Source organism: Homarus americanus, unplaced genomic scaffold (genome assembly GCF_018991925.1).
Source record: "Homarus americanus isolate GMGI-L3 unplaced genomic scaffold, GMGI_Hamer_2.0 scaffold5589, whole genome shotgun sequence".
NCBI lineage: Eukaryota > Metazoa > Arthropoda > Malacostraca > Decapoda > Nephropidae > Homarus > Homarus americanus.
The window spans coordinates 5407112-5429683 of record NW_024736650.1 but is presented as its reverse complement, the minus strand read 5'-3'; the positions used below and the strand labels follow the sequence as shown (position 1 = coordinate 5429683).

Genomic DNA, 22572 nt, shown 5'->3' with positions numbered 1-22572 from the left:
AATCGAATGAGAAAACAAAAGACAAAAATAAACATTAACTAGATAAAAGTATAAGATAATAAACAGTTGTGTGGGAGAAGCGAATGACAAAAATATGACGATGAGAGAGGATAATTTATTGTTTCATTATATACAAATAAACACTAATATAAACAAATGTAAAATAGTTTATATTGAGCCACATATAAGAAGGTATATCCGATTTATATAACTACTAAAGGTGAGGGGGCGGGGTTTATAGTGGAGATAACAGCAGCTGACAGGGAGGAGTATAGAAATTATAATATTTATTGTATTCATGAACTCGGAAAGTATTTGAATTGGAAATGGGTTTTGCCAGGAGTCTTTTTTTTTTTTAAGTTTTGGGGCTAAAGTGATTTTATTTTTTTCGGTGTTAATGAAGCTTGGATCATAAGTCTAGTGAATAATGAAGAAAAATGGTCGTGGGAAATTTAGTCAAGATATTATTGAGATTAATATTCCGTTCTGGGTCTGGGTTTTTTTTTCAGTTGTAGAGTTATTCATTAGTTGTAGAGTCATTCACCAGTTGTAGAGTTATTCATTAGTTGTAGAGTCATTCATCAATTGTAGAGTCATTCACCAGCTGTAGAGTCACTCACCAGTTGTAGAGTTATTCATTAGTTGTAGAGTCATTCACCAGCTGTAGAGTCATTCACTAGTTGTAGAGTCATTCACTAGTTGTAGAGTCATTCACTAGTTGTAGAAACATTCCCAAACTGTCGAGAGAAAACTACATTTACTCATTAAATAAACACAGCCACAAACCTAACCTAACCCAACCCTAAGATGATCGTGGTTATCAAACTCAACCAAGACATTAATACTTCATTCAACTTTATAACAATTTTCATTAACATGTATTAAATCCTTGAGAAAGTTACTGGATGAAAACACAGACGCCAAATATCAGGAACACACATACTTGTTCAGTCACGAATTCAAGTTCTGTCGCCTCTTCTGCTGCTCCACCAACCCTTAAAGATTCAAGACTCGTGAATTCGAAGCATTCTGTTCATACATGCTTCGGATTCACAACTTCTCAATTTCAGGGTTCCTGGAGCAGAAGAGATGACAGAGTTTTGTTCATAATTGTACCAAAACAAGTAAGAGGAAGACACTATACATCTGTCCATTTCGTTATGAGGGAACAATAAACTGTTTTAGCATAAGAAAAATACTAAATGACCCCTGATTACAGATGAGATACCCTTATAGAAAACGAATCCAAAACAGATGAATGTAATTACTGCAAATAAAAGTTTTCGTAAATTTATCAACGTAAATGGTTCTAAAATGTATGAAGTTTTAATTCCAACTTTCTCTTGGCGAAATGACACGAAATATAAATGAAATGTTGTCAGAAAGACGAGGGTGAGTCAGTTAGGTCACTTCTCGATATAAATGCCTTCCTTGTACATTGATGTGTCGATAGATAGATAGATAGATAGATAGATAGATAGATAGATAGATAGATAGATAATTTGTTTATTTGACAGTAAAATTGTCGTACAAGCACGGACTGATTCAACAGGTGTTATAATGTGTACATAGACAATGCAGGTATACAATTTGCATAGACAATCCAACCACACAAACATTGCACATCAATATACACCCGATTCCTTATCCCAGTAGCGTCACACACACTCATCTCTCGTAACTTGATCCTGGACAGTATAGTGTGGTTGACTGGGACAACATGAGTGTGTATATTACGGATCGTGTTGAGAAATGAGTTACAGTGTACATAAACAATAGTAGGAATATGTGTGTGAAGCTGATCTCTCTCTCTCTCTCTCTCTCTCTCTCTCTCTCTCTCTCTCTCTCTCTCTCTCTCTCTCTCTCTCTCTCTCTCTCTCTCTCTCTGAGTTTATTGACTGATCCTTTATGTGAAGTATCTATACTGTTTTGTAGCATCTGATACCATGTGATTTATTGTCTTATGAATCATGTATAGGATTGGCCAATGATGTGTCAGTTTACCTAAGTAGATAAGTATTATAAATTAGTAAAAGAAACGTATAATAAAAAGGAATTAATATCAGATTATAAGGTAACATAACAAAAGAGGAATAAACAATAGATATAATGAAAACAAAAGACTATCATCTGTGTGGCCCAACTCAACACACAAACAAAAATTTTAATACCGTTGTCACAGAAAGGGGAAAACATTTTAACAACAACGAATGAAGATTTATCATTATATAAACAAACAAATATGGCAGAGATAAATATCAATAATATAGTGGGAGAAAAAGTAGTGAGAGAGAGAGAGAGAGAGCCTGTCTGTCTGTCTAGATATTGCCTAATGCCCATAGCAGCATACTGTAGAAGACCCAATTTTTGGAGTAAATGACAGACAGACAGATAGAAAGATCGATAGATAGATAGATAGATAGGTCAAACAATAAGTAGTGTGGAGTAACAAGAGTTAGTTCTGGGACGGCTCCAGCACAATATTGATCTTTACTAGAATAAAGATTTAAATACTTTAATACTGTGCAGGTTGGCAGTATATCAGTGTGAGCCCTACAATAAATACTCCCCCTCTGTAAGATTATATATTTAAGTCTTATTATTATTCTTGTGAAATATACATGTTTTATAGGGCATTAGCACAAGACACCCATTATTTCTGTTACATACATCAACAACAATTAGTCTTTGGGTGTAAATATACTTTTTGGTTAACGCATATTTTTATATTTTGATCCAGGTATGGTGTGGGAGGGACAGACAGTCGTGTTGGACCCGCTGGAACACCCCGCATGCGTGAGCTGGTTTTCACCCTGCCCAACCCGGCTTCAGGGAGGCCCAGTTTTTTATCTCATAAATTGAACTCAGGGAAGAGAGGTTTACATGAACTATATTTATATTTATTTCGGTGTTCATAATCTACGGGAAAGACAAAATATGGTGCCATAGTGAAGATGTACCGCCATGATGTTTCGAATATGTTTTCATTCCAGTAATGTTAGTTAGCAAGATGGTTAACTTTTGCCGCGCCGCTCCACTGTAAGTAACGATCATGAAATACGCTTTCATCTCACAAGCTTGTTGCAGACTTTCACTCACCGGAAGTATTCAAGGAGCTGTGGGCAGAGGTGGAGGCTTGTGCAGGGGGTGAGGTGCTCCCCCCCCCCCTCACACCGCCCACCACACCCAGCGATCGTCCCCTCACCTGTAGTAACTCCTTCCCTCGTCAGTGACCCAGGTAGCGTCAGTAGGTGTGGCCGATAACAGGTGTGGACTGTTTCCCGCCACCAGTTAACCACCAAGTGTCACCCCATCAACTTATCCACACCTATACCTCTATACCTTCCGTATTTACTCGACCCTGTATGTGGTGGAGGGGGGGCCATCATACCATTAAAAAACGATTGATTTGGTGGGTTTTTTCTCAGAAATTATTATACAGGTGAGGGTGCTGGGTGATGCAGGTCACTCCTCAGGTAAGGTGTGGAGCTCGGCGTGGGAGGTGGGAGGCGCCTGCAGCTGCACATCACATCCATATAAGGCTTTACTTCTTGAACAATGGCGAGAACTATTTCACGTTTATTCCTATATTCAAGAGAAAAAATTTTAGCACAACAAAAATTTTCTTATAACCAAATCAGTGAGTGACATTCAGTCCATTAGAGGCGTCCGTGTTTACAAATATGTCCATTTTACAGTGGCATGACCTGTTCAACGTACACACCTCGCGCAGATCAACAAATATTCAAGAATATTTTTATGGGTGCTCGAGTGTGATCCCGGACTTGGATTTTTTTCACTCATAACACATAAGAATCATTATCACCTGTCTGGTGTTAGCAAGAGAGCCACCACCACGGACACACTGAAAACTGGTGTTAACAAGAGAGCCACCACCACGGACACACTGAAAACTGGTGTTAACAAGAGAGCCACCACCACGGACACACTAAGGACTGCCTACTTCGTCACATGTGGGCGAAACGAGATAAAAAATATAATTACCTTCACAGAAATTAACTGCTGAGTGTCCATGCTGAGCGTCCCGGCAACATTCTTAAGGCAGTGCTGCGTGGGTGTGGTAGTGGGAGCCCCCCTGCGGCAGATGGTGAGCAGCTGTTACCCCCCCCTGCGGCAAATGGAGAAAGCTGTAGTTCCTGCAGCAAGAAGTGAGCAGCTGTAATCCCTGCATCAGATAAAGCTATAGTTCCCTGCGGCAGATGTTGATTATAGCTGTTACCCCCTGCGGCAGATGGAGGAAGCTGTAGTTCCCTGCGGAAGTTGGAGGAAGCTGTAGTTCCCTGCGGCAAATGCTGATTACCTGTTACTCCCTGCGGCAGACGGAGGAAGCTGTAGTTCCCTGCGGCAGATGCTGATCACCTGTTACTGCGGCAGACGGATCCCTGCGGACGGAGGAAGCTGTAGTTCCCTGCGGCAGATGCTGATCACCTGTTACTCCTTGCGGCAGATGGTGGAAGCTGTAGTTCCCTGCGGCAAATAGAGGGAGCCGTGTGTACCTGTAGCAAATAGTGAAATCCGTAGTTTCCTGCGACAGGGTTTGCCTCCAGTGGCAGATAGATCGTAGTTACACCTTTCTGGAATGAGTGTTAGAGAGCTGCCTCCAGTGACGACCTGCGGCTAATGGCGGTTGACACGGCTCTTTGCGGTAGATCATGGGAGGGTAGTGTGGCCTGGGCGGTAGATCATGGGAAGGTAGTGTGGCCTGGGTGGTAGATCATGGGAGGGTAGTGTGGCTTGGGCGGTAGATCATGGGAGGGTAGTGTGGCCTGGACATCAGGGGGCAGGGGATGAGGGGGGAGACGAGTTATGACCCATGTAACAGGTGCTGAGGTGTGGATAGTTGCGCTGTGTGGCGAGGAATGGGCGGAGAAGAGATTATTTTACCATCCTGCGGCATTTGAAGCAGTTATGAACCCCCTGCGGCATGATGTGGGTGGATGTTGGAAGCTGCGGTATCTGAAATGCGACAATGACCTGCGGGAGAGCAAGAGATGCCCCTGACCTATTACTGCTGGAGGTGGTGGCCAGGTGTGGCTCCTGGTAGGTGGTACTGCATGTGGCACTTATTAGCAGGTGTGGCTATATTGGGAGATGGTAGACAGGTGTGGCTCCTTGTGAGGGATGGTGGGTAGATGTGGCTCCATATGGGAAACAGTTTGCAGGTGTGGCTCCTTGTGGGTAGGTGTAGCTCCTTGTGAGAGATGTTGGACGGATATGGCTCCTTGTGGGAATTGGGTTGCAGGTGTGGCTTCTTGTGGGAGTTAGGCGGCAGGTGTGGCTCCTTGTGGGAGATGAGGGTAGGTGTGGTTGCTTGTGGGAGTTGGTGGGCAAGTGTGGCTCCTTGTGGGAAATGATGGGTAGGTGTGGTTCCATGTGGGAGTTGACGGGCAGGTGTGGCTCCTTGTGGGAGATGGTGAACAGGTGTGGCTCCTTGTGGGATATGGTGGGCAAGTGTGGCTCCTTGTGGAAGTTGGGTGGGAGGTGTGGCTCCTTGAGGAAGCTGAGTGGCAGGTGTGGCTCATTGTGGGAGATGGTGGGCAGGTGTGGCTCCTTGTGGAAGTTGGGTGGCAGGTGTGGCTCATGTGGGGAGACGGTGGACAGGTGTGGCTCTTTGTGGAAGTCGGTGACAGATGTGGCTCATTGTAGGAGATGGTGGACAGGTGTGTCTCATTGTGGAACATAGTGGGCAGGTGTGGCTCCTCGTGGGAGATCGTGGGCAGGTGTAGATCCTTGTGGGAGATGGTGGGCAGGTGTGGCTCCTTGTGGGAGATGGTGGGCAGGTGTGGCTCTCGTGGGAGATCGTGGGCAGGTGTAGCTCCTTGTGGAGATGGTGGGCAGGTGGCTCCTTGTGGGGAGATGGTGGGCAGGTGTGGCTCATAGGGAGATCGTGGACAGGTGTGGCTCCTCGTGGACGATCGTGGACAAGTGTGGCTCCTTGTGGGAGGGTAGGCGAGTGTCCGTTCTTGTGGGAGGGGTAGGCGAGTGTCCGTTCTTGTGGGAGGGGTGGCAGGTGTGGCTCCATTTGGGAGATGGTGGGCAGGTGTGGCTCCTCGTGGGAGATCGTGGACAGGTGTGGCTCCTTGTGGGGAGATGGTGGGCAGGTGTGGCTCCTTGTGGGAGGGGTAGGCAGATGTTGGTCCTTGTGGGAGATCATGGACAGGTGTGGCTCCGTATGGGAGATGGTAGGCAGGTGTGGCTCCTTGTGGGAGATGGTGGGCAGGTGTGGCTCCTCATGGAATTGTGGGAAAAAGCGTGCAGGTGTGGCTCTTTTCAGAGATGGTGGCAGGTGTGGCTCCTTGTGAGAGGTGGTGGGCAAGTGTGGCTCCTTGTGAGAGATGGTAGGTAGGTGTGGCTCCTCGTGGGAGATCGTGGACAGGTGTGGCTCCTTGTGGGAGGGGTAGGCAGATGTTGGTCCTTGTGGGAGATCATGGACAGGTGTGGCTCCGTATGGGAGATGGTAGGCAGGTGTGGCTCCTTGTGGGAGATCGTGGACAGGTGTGGCTCCTTGTGGGAGATGGTGGGCAGGTGTGGCTCCTCATGGGATTGTGGGAAAAAGCGTGCAGGTGTGGCTCTTTATCAGAGATGGTGGGCAGGTGTGGCTCCTTGTGAGAGGTGGTGGGCAAGTGTGGCTCCTTGTGATAGATGGTAGGTAGGTGTGGCTCCTTGTGAGAGATGGTAGGCAGGTGTGGCTCTTTTAAAGATGGTGGGAGATTATGACTCTTTATAGCTGGTGATGGTGAACTTTAAGTATCCAGTGTGGCTCTTTGTGTCTTGTATGGCTCATGTGTTAAGTGATTCCCCTTTATAAATATGATCCATTGTGTAAGATAAAAATAAATAGGTTTCCTTATTTTACTATTTGTTAATTATATTTTTATTTACGTGTTTGCTCAGTAAAATCGCCATATAAGTTCATATTAATACAGGATAAATATAGCCAGTGCACTGTACAGGTATAAATACAGTGCTGCGATAGTGTACATATATAGTGCAGTTATGAAAACGATGTACAGTGCATTATAGGTATACTTCATAGACAGTAAATATTAACAAACAAAAGTAAACTGTAAGTCGCTCATGGCCAAGAGCGGACAAACAAAGTCAACAAGTATTTATTTTCAGCAGAGAATCCATAGAAAGCTTAGGTCAAGGTGAGGATTTCTATCAAGGATGACCACCGACCCGGATCTAGTGTGTTTCCTTGTGTTGTTTATGTGGTAAATGAAGTGTCGGGGAGGAGGTGGGCGTGGTTACCTACAACAGATGGTGAGTGGGAGTGGGACTTGCTTCAGGCGGGAGGCAGATGTGGCTCTGCATAATATGGTAATGGGCGGGGTGGCTTCCTACCGTGGAGGTGTGACTGGCAATTGCTATGTGTGTGTGTGTGTGTGTGTGTGTGTGTGAGAGAGAGAGAGAGAGAGAGAGAGAGATTCCTTCCGGCAGGTGATAGACTTACATGTATGCCAGATGATGTGCCAATGTGACTCCTCTTGACGCTGGAGGAAGTCAAGGGTTATTTCCTGAGGTAGGTGAGTGGAGGTACAGCTTTATAACGTAGAAAGAGCTAGTTGGCACCGCTGGGTATTATATTACTCATTGTGATAACTGATAGTCAGAGTGGTTCCCTGCGGCACTCTGGCTTCCTGCGGCACTGATAAACATGTTACTCCCAGTGTTAATGGTAGAAGGGTGTGGCTCTGTGAGAATGGATACAAGGGAGTTGCTTCATATGAGGTGATAGAAGAGTGTGGCACACGTTGTTCTCTTCGGCGAGTGATGGATGTGGCTCCTTGCCTTACGGTGGGTGAGAGTGGCTCTCGTTGATGATAGCCTGATGTGGCTACTTGACGTAGATGATGGCTAGGTGTGGCTCCTAGCCGTAGGTGACGGGTGGTTGTAGCCTTCAGCCGTATATTGTGGTTGGGTGTGGCTCCTTATCACAAATAGCAACTTGGTGTAGCTTTTTGTAGATAGTGGGTATTGTGGCTCCCTATCTTAGGAAGTATATGGGTGTGTGTGGCTCGCTGATATAGGTGGTGGCCGGGTGTGGCTCACCAACCTAAGTGGTGATCGGGTGTGGCTCCCAAGTATAGATAATGACCAAGTGTGGCGTCCTGGCATATATGGTGGCCAAGTGTGGCTCCTTGACATAAGTGGTAGCCAGGTGTGACTCCTTGATACAGGTAGTGGCCGAATGTGGCTCCCTTATATAGGTGGTGGCCGGGTGTGGCTCCTTAATTTAGGTGTGGCTCCCTAATTTAGATGTGGCTCCCTAATATAGGTGGTGGCCAGGTGTGGCTCTCTGATATAGGTGGTGGCCAGGTGTGGCTCCTTAAGTGAGGTGGTGGCCAGGTTTGGCTCCCTGATATAGGTGGTGGCCAGGTGTGGCTCCCAAATTTAAGTGGTGGCCAGGTGTGGCTCCTTGACATAAGTGGTGGTCAGGTGTGGCTCCCTGATATAAATGGTGGCCGGGTGTGGCTCCCTAACATAGGTAATATCTGGGTGTGGCTCCTTTTCGTAGGTGAACCACACTTAGCGGGTGTTAGTGCATGAATGTTCCCAACTGCGGGAGATGTGCAGATGCTGGACGTGCGTGGCCCCCTGCGGCCGCTGATGGACGTCTGCATTCGTAATCCCCTGTGGCAAGAGGGAGGTGTTTTACCCACTGGGGATGGCTGGATGAGGCTTCATGCTGATACAAGTAGGTGGGTGTGGGCCCTTGTGGCAGGTGGTGTGTGAGTGGCAGTTTTATGAGAGCTGCTGTGGATTGATGTTGGCTTGGACTGTGGGGCGATAGCTGGGTCTCCTGCAGTAATGGGTGGTCTCTGTAGTAATGGATGGCCTCTTGCAGTAATGGGTGGCCTTTTGCAGTATGGGGTGGCCTCCTGCAGTAATGGGAGGCCTCCTGCAGTAGTATGTGGCCTCTTGCAGTAGTATGTGGCCTCTTGCAGTAGTAGGCGGCCTGCAGTAATGGGTGGCCTTTTGCAGTAATGGGTGGGCTTCTACAGCAATGGGTGGCCACTTGCAATAATGGGTGGTCTCCTGCAGTAATGGGAGACCCCCTGCTGTAATGGGAGGCCTCCTGCAGTAATGAGTGGCCTCCTACAGTAGTAGGTGGCCTCTTGCAGTAGTAGGTGGCCTCCTGCAGTAATGGGTGGCCTCCTGAGGTAATGGGTAGCCTCCTGCAGTAATGGGTGGCCTCTTGCTGTAATGGGTGGCCTCCTGAGGTAATGGGTAGCCTCCTGCAGTAATGGGTGGCCTCTTGCTGTAATGGGTGGCCTCCTACAGTAGTATGCGGCCTCTTGCAGTAATGGGAGGCCTCCTGCAGTAATGGGTGGCCTCCTGCAGTAATGGATGGCCTCCTGCAGTAATGGATGGCCTCCTGCAGTAATGGATGGCCTCTTGCAGTAATGGGTGGCCTCCTGTAGTAATGGGTGGCCTATTGCAGTAATGGGTGGCCTCGTGCAGTAATGGGTGGCCTCTTGCAGTAATGGGAGGCCTCCTGCAGTAATGGGTGGCTTCTTGCAATAGTAGGTTCCCTTTTGCAATAATAGGTCACCTATTGCAATAGTAAGTGGCCTCTTGCAATAGTAGGTGATCTATTGCAGTAATGGATGGCCTCTTGCAATAGTAGGTAGCCTCTTGCAGTAGTAGATGACCTCTTGCAATAGTAGGTGGCCTCTTACAGTAGTAGGTGACCTCTTGCAGTATTAGGTGCCCTTTTGCTGTAGTAGGTGGCCTCTTGCAATAGTAGGTGATCTATTGCAGTAATGGATGGCATCTTGCAATAGTAGGTGGCCTCTTGCTGTAAGGGGTGGCCTCCAGCAGTAATGGATGGCCTCTTTCAGTATTGGATGGCCTCCTGCAGTAATGGATAGCCTCCTGCAGTAGTAGGTGGGCTATTGCAGTAATGTGTGGCCACTGTGGCCTCTTGCAGAAATAGATGGCCTCCTGCAGTAATGAGTGGCCTCCTGTAGTAATGGGTAACCTCCTCCAGTAGGGGGTGACCTACAGTAGTACGTGGCCTCTTGCAGTAATGGGTGGCCTCCTAAAGTAGAGGGTGGCTTCCTGCATTAGTGGTTGACCTTTAGCAGTAGGGGTTGGCGTACTGCAGTAGTGATGGTCTCCTGAAGTAGTGGAGGCCTTTTTCATTACTGGGGGTGGGCATCCTGAGGTAGGGGGTGGCATCCTACACTAGAGGTGCTCTCCTGAAGTAGCGGAGATCTTCTGAGGAAGGGGATGAACTCCTACACTAAGGTTTGGCCTCTACAAGTAGGAGTGATTACCTACGGCTGGTAGTGAGTGAACATAGTGGTACCAGCTTGCTAGAGAGAATGTTCTAAGTTTGGCGCATGATTATTTAGGTGGTAATTTGGGGTGGAGAAGACCTACCGTAAATAATAAGGAATTTCTTCTGGCCACGTATGCATGTTACACGTTATTGCAGATCATGTCACACTTGTCAAGTTGATGGTAAACTGAATGAGATCATTAAACCGTCACCATTGCATCTATTCCGGTTGTAGATGAATCATTACACAAAATGTTTATTAACTGTTTTGGACCCTTGCCTAGAACCAGAAGTGGAAGTCAGTACTTCAAACTATCTTATGTGCAACTATACCCGTTATCCCGAAGCCATAGACGGATAACTTCAAAAGTTGTGATGAAAGCATTTGTTAAATTCTTTACTCAATATGGATTTACTAAAAATGTACAATCAGATCAAGGTAGTAATTTTACATAAGGATTGTTTCAGCAAGTAATGCAATAGTTAGGGATCAAACAGAATTTGGCTACGGCATACCTCCCGGAATCTCAGGGAACACTAGAAGGTTTTCACCAAACTCTGTATGTTAACAAAATATTTGCAGTTAGAAGTAGTTATCAAGAGTCAGGAGGATTTTCCCCTTTTCAACAGATTTTTGGTCATGAGGTTGGAGGACCTCTTGAAGTTTTGAAAGAATCTTCGATAAGCACTGCAGACCATCGACTAATGTTATCTCAGAATGTGAATAAGTTTAAAGAATGATTAAGTAAAACTTGGGAAGTAGCTAATGGACGTCTTGAACAATCTCTGACAAAAATGGAAAAGTTGTATGCCATCAATACCGTAACTAGAGAATTTAAGCCTGGCGACAATGTATTAGCTTTCTACCGAAGTATCAGAGTCCCCTTAAGGCTACGTTTTGTGGTCCCTACTGTGTGAAGAAAAAGTCAAGTGAGGTGAATTATGTGATTGAAACTCCAGGAAGGCAGAAGAAGGAATGATTAGTACATGTTAACCTTACCAAAAGCAGAAGAGCCTCAGGAATTCTCCATTGACACTGGAGTGCCCCTGACAAACTCTGTAATGTTACGTGACATAACCACTAGACTATCCCACCTCCCATAGAAACAGATGAATGATGTTTGTCGTTTATTGGAGGAGTTCTTGCAGCTCTTCGATGACGTACCACATCCCTGTACATTGGTGGAACATGACGTGGTGCAGACAAACAACGCTCGACCCATCAGCAAGCACCCTACCGAGTTAACCCAAGAAAAAGTTGCGTCTTCAAAGGGAGGTGGAGTTCCTGTTGCAAAGTTGCTTAGTGGAACCTAGTAAGAGTGAGTGGGCCTCCCCATGTATACTGGTACCGAAACCTGATTGTAGCCTTCAGTTGTGTACTGACTATCGCAAGGTAAATGACATTACTAAAGGTGATTGTTTCCCTTCATCGGGGATAGACGATATAATAGACAATGTTGGAAGTGCAAAATATGTAACCAAGTTGGATTTGTTAAAAGGTTACTATCAAATTCCCCTTAGTGAGAGCTAAAGAAATTTCGGTATTCGTAATTCCTAATCGGTTATATCAATGTAATGGCTAAGTTGGTGGATGTGGCTGATAGTTGGTGGGTGTGGCTCTGTGGCTATTAGTTAATAGGTGTGGCTCCCTCTGGCTAACACTTTAAGGACCCACGCCCAAAATTCGAAGGACCTCCGTCCACACCCACACCCGAAGGACCCACACCCGATGGACCCACGTTCACACCCTAAGGACCAACACTCACCCGAAGGAGCCACACTCGAAGGACCAACACCCACACCCGAAGGACCCACTCTCTCACCCGAAGGAGCCACACTCGAAGGACCCACACCCACACCCGAAGGACCAACACCCCGAAGGACCCACACCCACACCCGAAGGACCCACACCCACACCCGAAGGACCCACACCCACACTCAAAGAGAACCTTCAGCCAGGAAGAGTCCCTACCTTCCCTCCACTCTACTTGTATCTGTATCCGGATATTTAGGTCAGCCAGCGGTCTAGGTTAACAAGTACCTTCATTTTTATACCGTGTTAACGTTTAGTCTGTGTCTTTGTGGCAGGAAAATGTTAAAACTTATGTGTTGATCCTTTTTTCGGCGCATTTTATAACCTGTTTTAGGTTTTTTTTTCGGTTTTTTTCTTATATGCGACGCACGTACCTGGTCTCACATAAAACTATCTTAATTTCGTAAAGCTAGTTTTTTGTCTATTCGTTTGTATTTAGGTTCTCACTTAACCTAATCTATTTAAAACTAAACTAACCTAGCCTAACCTAACCTCTCCTCTCATAAGAACGTATTTGGAATCTTGGAGTGTTAGTGACAGCATCTTGATAACAGGAGGAATTAGGAATAGCCGAGATGCAGATCATTAGGGAAGTATTGTGTTGATCCTGTGCTAAAATTTGACATTGAAATATCCAGGTGTTCAGTCGGAGGAACTGTAGTCTGAAATGTTGTTCCTTGTTCAATCCTTGGTAAATAAGTTTTCGAAGCAAAGTGATTGTTTATTTGTTTTAGTTTGAGACATTTCTTCGTCTCTGGATTTATGTACAATAAGACAAAATTCTTCGTAAGAGATGCCCTGGAGAAACATCTACTACAAAACAACCTTTACGTAAAGGACTGCCAACACGGTTTTATGCATGACCGCAAACAGTGTGTGGTGATAAATGGTATGAAATCGTCATGTGTACATGTGACAAGCGGGGTACCAGAGGGCAGTGTACTGGGCCCGTTGTTGTTTGTTTCCTTCATAAATGACATTCCAGAAGCTATACACTCCTCCAAACAATGTTTACGGACGATGCCAAATTATTTAGGGAAATTAAGATCCAAACAGACTGAGAAGAGCTACAGAAATATCTCGTGAGCTTCAAGAATGGTCAAGGAAATGGCTGCTAAGATTCAATGTCATGAAGTGCTAAAGGATGCACCTGGGTCGCACCAACAGTAAGGAAGCGTATCATATGTTCCAACAGGACGAAGAAACTGCATTAATTAAGACCGTGTGTGAAAAGGACCTGGGTGTGTATGTTGACAATGAGGTTAATTTCTCGGGTCATTGTAAGAAGAAGGTGAATCAGGCAACGAAACTAGTAGGTCTTATAAGAAACTCGTTTAGATATCTGGATGGTCCGCCGCTCGTCACGATCTTCAAGAATGAGGTGCTTCCCCGTCTGGAGTACTGTCACCCCGTCTGATCCCCGAGGTATGCGAGACTGTCAATTGACTGAAAGGGTCCAAAGGAGGGCCACCAGATTGGTGCCTACTCTACGGAACCTCAGTTATACAGAGAGATTAGAACGCCTGCAACTACCTAGCTTATACTACAGACAGGCGAAGGGCGACCTAATCGAAGTGTATTAACATCTAAGGGGGCACTACTCAGTCGAATGTACAATGAATGAAAAAAGTCGTGTCGTGAAATTTGGTGAAAACATATGCCGAAGGGTTAAACTATTGGTGCGCTCTGCCTTGTGGTAGGGGGCTCTCATAATGTTTCACGAGTTATATTTAATCTTCGGACAAAACCGCGACACGACTTTTGTCTTTGATTGTACATACCTCAATGTTGAAGAAGCCACAAGTCCAGAAAACCGTGAGGGCAAACTTTTTCGGAGTGAGAATTGTGAACTCGTGGAATAATCTACCAGAGAGTGTTGTGACGGCACCGAGTGTAAGCTCATTCAAGGCCAGACTTGACCAACACTGGAGCAGGTTCCGATATATTCAGGAGCCGGTGCATGCCCAGTACTTACCAGCAGTGCGTAACAGAGACGTGACCGACCGCCCAAGTGGCTAACGAGCCGATCAGTGGTGAAGAGGATAAAAGTTTAAGTAAAGAAATTTCTGGAACAGTGTATCAATATCGACAATATATACCTAGATCTTGCTAGTGCTTTCGACAGCGTATCCCATGAAAGGCTGAGAATTAAACTGGAAGGGTACTGACATTGTGTAAGTTTATGGAAACACAGGGAAATGGTTCATCACTCATCAGATGAGGAAGTATGTTTCAAGTTTAAGGGTTTTTGTACAAACCATTGTCAATAGGAGACCAATGTTTGGTTGTGCAATCAGTGATGAATACTACACAACACTCTGATGGTGTGCACGTTTGGTCTGTTGTAGAGAGGACTGGGTTGGCTGCAAATTTTCAGGTTCCCTGGTAAGGAATATCACTGATCTTCGTGTCATTTTCGTTCGAGGAGTGGAGCCTGCAGATGCATTCCTCCACGTTCTGCGGTGTTATTTCATTCAGAGCACCACATTCGAGGTCATTTAGCAAAATGCAATGTTTCAGATTTCCCAGGCTGTTGTTTTTCCAATGCCATGGAATGTTTTCATATGGTTCGCAAAGTGTTGTAACCGTACAAAGACATCAGTGTCTCTTGAGTTGACGACTATTCGTTCATGTCATTGAGTAGTTAATGATTTAGCATGGAGGATTATTGGGGTGTCTGCTTCATCGTGGTTAGACCTGAGAGAACTGACATCTCTTCCAATCGGTTGAACAAGAGCTTGGCCATCAATGATGACAGAAGTTTTGAGATTTGAGTGGAAGTTGTTTTTCAACAGTTGTAGCAGTCTGAAGAATTTCTCCGGGAACTGCGTTATTTTTCAGTCCTAATGCTCTTGATATGTCAGCAGGAGAAAGAGGCATTTGGTGACAATTCACGATATATGATTTGTTTGAGGTCAACATGACGACCAGCATCTCTTGAAATTAGTAAACGTTGAAAAAAGAGTTCTGTCTACTTTTACGCTTTTTCCTTTCAGCACTGGATCTTTGTTTTGCACATGGTAATGTTTGTAAGTGTCGGGCTCTGTGATTACTTTAACTTTTTATGAAATCCACATCCTTTTTGATGAGGCGTAAATCAACTAAATGTTGCATCTTTTCTTGTCCTTGTCCACGGGTATGTGTTGTTAACAGAGATTCAGTGATATGATGAGGAGCAAGGGCTCGAGTGGCCAGATAAACAATACATGTATTTTCTTGTCGAAAGATACCAAACCTGTTAAGCTGGTCAACAATCTTCTGGACATCCTACCTGTCACATTGTATCCTTAACAGTCACACTTTTTTTCATAATTGTTGGACAATACTTCACATCTTCTGTCTGTATGTCAACTATATCACCTGTTGCATCAACTTGTCGGCTGCGTTCACTGATGGTAGGACACCATTGATCTCTTGCTCCTTCTGATTTCGTTATTCCAACTAGACCACCAGCAACTTTCCCTACTTTACTTACATGTTCTAAGGCTTGGTCTGTGGACCTTTGTATATTAATAAAAGCCTTATGCTCACCAAATTTCATGTAGTTAGCTTGTTTGGTTTAAGAGACATCAGAATTTATTGAAATATGTCAAATACGGTTTGCCGGCCATTTTGTTTTGCTTAAAAATCTAATAAATGCTGAAAGTGTCATCCACCTTGAATGTGTTCAGTATAGCTCATATTAACTGCCTGACATGGATGACAGTTGCTAACCTTCCGTCACTCCTAAAGTGATTTCTAGAGGCTTTTCCAGGTTCTGCCTCTCGTCTAATACGAACGAGAGAATGTTTGACCTACTAAACCTCGGTAAGATTTCGTCTAGATTCTAGATGTACTGCCACTCGTCCCTCTTGTCTGTGTACACATTAATCTGAAGCTAACAACTCGATGCAAGTTAAAGTTTTGTTCAAATTGGCCTTGAGATTTGCAGTGCTCTGTGTGTTCTGTATCTTACCCCTTCCCCACGTTTCTCGCAGGAAGCTATGGATGTCTTAGCACTATCTTGTCTACTGCATCTCTGGGTGACTACCGAAAACACAGTCAATACCTGCAAGCACGGCATTCGTGTTCATACTGTTCAGACAAGGAGCTCTATGTATGAACACAATCACAGCGCTCACAGCCCTTGCTTAATTGTCTTTGCAGTCACCCGGGAAATGATGCATTGCTTAAATATTTCTGGCTTCTCTGCCAGGACTACAGCCATGGTAGCGACGTAGCCAATCACACTTGGCCCCAATACATAGCTTTATTCATCAACCATTATTTGATAACGAGTGGCGAGGTAGGGTCAGGAGGTGGACCTGACCGCCAGTGATGATCTCTGTGCTGTTGGTGAGGTTAGTTCTCGCTCCCGGTCTGTACACGAAGCTATACAAATTTCCAGTTCCCATGTGATGCCGTGTGAGTGTTTTTATAATTATAAGGTGTGAAGTATCGGCTGGTATTCAGTGACCATCCCAGCCTCAAATATACCCAAGATAGCACTGACCCTCGCGTTCACCAGATGACGGAAGACATAATATTCTGCGTAAATCAAGCAAAGACGATAGAGCACGGGTTGTACCTAAGAACATGAGAATGGAGGAAACTGCAGCGGGCCTATTGACCCATACTGGGCAGTCCCGTTTATACCCAACCCCTATTGCTCATATAAGCATCCAACCTATGTTTGAAACTATCCAGCGTATTCGAGTTAATGATGATATTTGGTAACTTGTTCAAAAGTTTGGTAACTTGTTGTAGACAATGCTCTCAGTACAACTCGTGTCCACACCATGTATGGATGATGGCTGAGTTACTGTGAGATGACTCGGACTGGTGGGTACTGTGTGTCCCTCCCCACCCTCCCAACATCAGCTGGTCCCTGATTTCACTTATTTAGTAATCTGGTGAAGTGCTGTTTTCATTGTCGATTTGCTCAGTAATGACGCTGGGAACGGTGGCTCGTCGTGTTGTCATTTCTAAATGCGCAGAATATAAAAGTATAGTAATGTACTGTAATTAAATTGTCTATTAATCTGTGTGTGTGTGTGTGTGTGTGTGTGTGTGTGTGTGTCCTCAGTGTTTTTGCAAATGAAAACAACAGCTGGGGGCAAGCGGGATGTTTCGCACACTACCTTAACCGCTGGTGTAATGTTCCATCAGTATGGCTAAGCTGGGGCTGTTTACCTCCTGTGTGTTCCAACTGGTGTGTGTCCCATCTATGCGTCGTAGCTGTGCTCTAGCTTTGCGTTCTAGCTGTGTCCTAGCTTCTCGCCCTACCTGTGTGCCCTAGCTTTGCGTCCTAACTTAAGTAGTATTCACCCATGTGTCCCAGATGGTAGAGTTCACTTTGGTATGTCCTATTTGATGTAGTACCTTGTGTGTGCCTAGCCCCCCCAATGTGTTCATACCACGCTGGAAACACCGCTACTCGTCCGATCAGTGAAGTTAAGTAACGTTGGGTCTGGTTAGTACTTGTATCGGTGACGGCCAGACTCGCTGCAAAAAGTATCTTTACGGAGGGGTCGATGAATTTCAATATGAGCACCGCGACTCCTGTTGTTTTAGTTGGGTTGTCAAAATCTTTCGTCCATTGTATCATTTTTTCTCACGCACAGTCCTAAAGATACTTTTTGGAGCCAGTAGATAGATAGATAGATATTTTATTGACCACAAATTATGAATACAGACTTTACACTAAAATTTTACATAAAATGGTCCGAATGTAAATACTTTAAAACACCAAACATTAATAAAAGATCACCGATTCAACCAGTAACACAAAAAAACAAATAGAAGAATACCACGAGTATATAAAGTAAAAAAAAATAACGAAGTAAAATAAACTAAAACATACAAAATAGTTGTGGGTAATGGTATGGGCCGGTGACGTGTAACTATATACATGAAGTATTCGATGATCTGCACAACAAACATATAGCAAATTTACAAAAGTTTAAATACTATATTGATGGCGTATATCTATTGTTCGGGAGCACTCTTCAACAACATGACATTCAGACTGAATAACACCACAATCTCTCTTCAATGGGCAGACGGTCCTGCCTCGTCTTTTCCAGCACTCACTCTCATTCGTGTCCACGATACTCGTTCTAGCTCATTCACCTTTATCTTTGTATTATAGATTGCATGAACATCAAAATTTGGATTGATGGTCTTGTATAATTGTACTCTACTTGAGTCTGAGTTTGACAGTTTCTGTCACTAGATGCTGTTGGCATAAGGATCCTAATGGAAATAAGCATCTCGTTGTTTTGTCGGCTATCCTAGCTGAAATTGACTAAATAACACTTTTTATTAGCTGTTGTAGAACCACCTGTGAGAGCCCCAGTTATCGTAGTACCCCTCGTCTCCTCCAGCATGATTGACCCAGTACTTCGCTCACCACCACAGGAAGGAGAATTCGATTGGAATGAACAGACTCAGGGGCTCATCCTAGGGGCCTTCTTCTACGGGTAAATCCCCTCCAAATTTTTTCGGGGGCCGCATGGCTGAGTATCTGGGTCCGCGCCTCGTGTTTGGGATGGGCGTGGTAGGTTCGTACGTCTTGACGCTACTGTCCCGTGTGTGCCTCAGTGTCCTCCAGCCTCTTCGTCGCCCTCAGGGTAATGGAAGGCCTCATACAGGTGAGAACCACAGGTAATGGAGGGCTTGGTCTTTTCTGTGCGTGACCTGTGTAATCCGTGGTTGGTGTGATCTATGACCTGTGACCCATGACCTATAGAAATCAATGCATGACTGCCTGTGCGACTCATGACTTGTGTAACACAGGTGACATGTCTTACGGGTGATTAATTCGAATCTGTTGTGTGCGACGAAAACATGGATTCCCAGGTTAGTCAAATGACAAGTCTGATAGTCTTCTGAGTAGTTGTTGGTATAGTTATAACCATTTCATTGTCTCCACAACATGTGTCCCATTCTTCATACATTTTATATGAGTAATTATACCAGAAAAAAAGTGTACATGTTCATCATGTATTTGATGGTATGTACTATATCAGTTGATTACCAATGCAAAGAGTAATCACATGGTGATGTTACTGCCGTCAACATCTGGGTGATGTCAACTACTTCATCACTCACTAACAGTCAGTCAGTTGGCCAAGAACTGTGTAAAGGAAGGTATTCGTGTATGATAGGTATGATCTGCCTCTCGTGAGTATGTTTTACTAACCTGTCTTATGAATGGGCAACTCCCAGCATGATATATATGATGCACGAACTGACCGTTCTGTGACCTGTATGATCTATACCGACAGGGAGTGACCATCCCGTCCATGACCTACATGATGTCTGCTTGGATTCCACCCAAGGAAAAGGCCAAGTTCGCCACTATGATCTTCTCTGGTAAGCTAGCAGAGGTGAAGGGGATGTAGAAGACAGAGAGGAGGAAGGGGGATGGAGAAAGGAAGAAAGAGGAGGTGGAAAACGAGAAGGAAGAAGACAGGACAAGCGAGGAGAGCGTACTGTTACACACTTATATAGTTGAGAGATTAGTTGACGCGCTAATACTGTACTGTCCTGTAGTCGAAGATGAGAGACCGCATCTACATATGTTGAGCCGCACTTCAATTTCGATACTATTTAGAGTCAAAATGGTATATAAATTTTAAGCCATCTCTGAGCCATTGTGAACCAATTCGATACTTTTTAGCATCTTCAGAGAGAATTTAACATGATTACTTAAGGACCAGGTCACTGACCCTCTGAACTGTAAGATTATGTGACCATGTCTCACACTAATTTTTAATAACAAACCGAATCATTACAGGCTGTAAAAAATGATAGTTCAAGTCCAGATCCTTTGAAATGTGAGATGTGTGTGTGTGTGTGTTTGACAGATACGCATGTGGGAACGGTGCTGGCCAATGCCGTGGGTGATTGGCTGTGCAATACCAACTTCCTAGGAGAGTGGCCGTCGGTATTCTACCTGCCTGGCATTATCGGTGTGGCCTGGGGGATCCCTTGGTTCCTACTAGCCCGCGACAGACCCGACAACTACCCAGGGATCTCCCAGAAAGAGCTCACCTACATCCCCTCTAACCGAAGCTTTGTCACGGGAAGAAAAGTACGAATTAAGTTGCTGGGACTGCTAGCTCCCCTCCCTTTTATGCTTGTCTTTCTTGTTATCGTTTAACCCTCCCTGTTTTTTCCCCTCAGACAGTGGCCATCCCCTGTCAGTTAAATAAAAACCTAACCTAATCTAACCTAACCTAACCTAACCTAATCTAACCTAATAGGAAATAGACAAAATGGGAGTAGGCAAACTGGGAGGTTACCGGTATGGAAATACATTGTCTCATTGAATAAAAAATTATTTCTGTCATTTGACGAAGCAATAGCTGGAGATATCATTCTACTGTTGACCTACAACCATGACCTGGCATAAAGGTCAGTAACACTTATGATAAAATACTAACACATAACCCTTCAGTGATCACAAGAGATGAAAACTTTTATACATTACGTCTTTCCTCTCCTCTTCACCCTTTTACACACACACACACACACACACACACACACACACACACACACACAACACAGATGCAACGGAACAATTAACCAGAGAATTAGTGGTCCTGAGAAGATCTTCCGTGTTGGAGGCTACTATGCGAGGGGTATAGTTGAGGCTTACGATTCACCATCAGACATATTTTAAACGTATTTTAAACTATGCTATTGAAGGATACTAAATAATCTTGAAAATTAACTTAGGAATATATTAACCTTGAAAATCAACCCAGAGGCATTAATTAACCCTCAAAATCAACTTAAGACCTTCAAAATCAACATAGAATATTATTTAATATTCAAAACCAAATTAAGAGATATTGCTTAAAATATAAAATCAACTTAGGTACTTTAAATAGTCTCCTTAATCAACTTTATAAACTAATATTGAACTTTGACCCTGTACCTTCACCCCCAGCAAACTTCGTCCGCTTGTAGGAATGTCTTCATCGTAACCTTGGAATGAACCAGTTAAAACTAAGGTACAGTACGTGTATTGTTCCTGATAGTTTCTTAATGCTACGTTCATATTTCTTTCCAGTTAGAGTAATATACATACTGTACGACGAGTGACATATTTAGAGTTTGTATAAGAGGCTCCAATCCTATATGGATACCTGAGAGAAGGATTACAGGTATCTATAACTATGGAGCGTTGGGTTTTATTGTTTATTCAGCAACTATCTCTCGTTGTATTAGCTTTCAATGTGTGTCGTTGCTGTCAGGTGCTTTTCCTTGCTACTTAGTGAGAATTATAAAAAATGGTAAAAGACAGACACACAGAAAAAACGATAATGAAGAAGGATTGAAGTCCGAGGAACAACAGAGAACAACAAAAGGATTTGAATGTATGGAGTTCGATCCCTCTTGCAGAAAGGTACAAGAGAAGGGGATATTAGGCAGTTTGTATTTAAGAGGTGAAGATAATTTACTCAATGGACAAATTCAAGGAGTTAATATTTGAAAAATTTGTCTCCCACTTTTGTATATTGAAGTCAAGATTATTAGCTCTGGGAGGAGGATCACCAAGGAGAGGTTTGGTAGGCAATCTATGTGTTGGAGATTCATCTACATCTTAACCTCATATCTTATTTTCCTGACTACATAACTATTAAACACAGTATTATTTGATAAAGTTCATGAAAACCGTAATGATCAATGTGTAATCTGAGCTTCGTTTTACTTTTCGTTCGTAGATCCCAAAAGATTCTAGTAAGAAGAATGAAGGAAATGATCGGAGGTAATTCGTCAGATGGCGATTTCGCTTTGCTGGGGCCCTGTCCATGTGAGCGAGCTGACCTGGGGGCCACAGAATACAACTACGACCATTTTGAGGCTCGCATCCTTCTCTAACACAACAACAGACCCCCTGAAAGAACTCCCACACCTTGATAAAATGTCTAAGTGACACACAATAACTCTACTACTATAGCGCGAACGTTTGCGAGTTATACATTTAAGTTTTCATTTTCCCTGGGACATATATACAGGCATATACATATTTTTCTTCATACACAAGGAGATAAATTGAGAACTTTGACGCTGTTACACAAGTACTCACCACAGTCGACATGTGGCAGATGTACTGGCGAGGCTGTGGATTGGTCACGCTACATCGTGCTGGCTGCCACGAACTGAGTCCCATGCAGGGTGTGGAAACGTGTTGCCAGGACCTAGTTGAAGGCCTCCGTGCATCCTTAAACACATGAAAGAAGGTGCATGTAAAATTTGTAATGTTTCTAGTATTTCAAGAGAAACAAAATAATTTATATGAAGTATACTTAAATTAATGCTAATAGTATTTATGTAGGGTTATTTATAAATACAGGTATGCAATTTTTTTTATACTCGAAGTACAGAGAATATTTATATACAATACCGTATGTAAATTATAAAAAATATAGAGAATTATTATAATTCTGACGAT

General features: G+C 44.1%; 1 long non-coding RNA gene across 1 annotated transcript; it reads right to left on the bottom strand.

Moving 5' to 3' along the window:
* Positions 1-620: 620 nt before the first annotated feature.
* LOC121872211 lies at positions 621-22340 on the bottom strand. Its single transcript, XR_006090059.1, has 2 exons — positions 22207-22340; positions 621-737 (listed from the first exon to the last, which is right to left on the bottom strand). It is a non-coding gene; the product is annotated as an uncharacterized LOC121872211 (long non-coding RNA).
* Between the last annotated feature and the right edge of the window lie 232 nt (positions 22341-22572).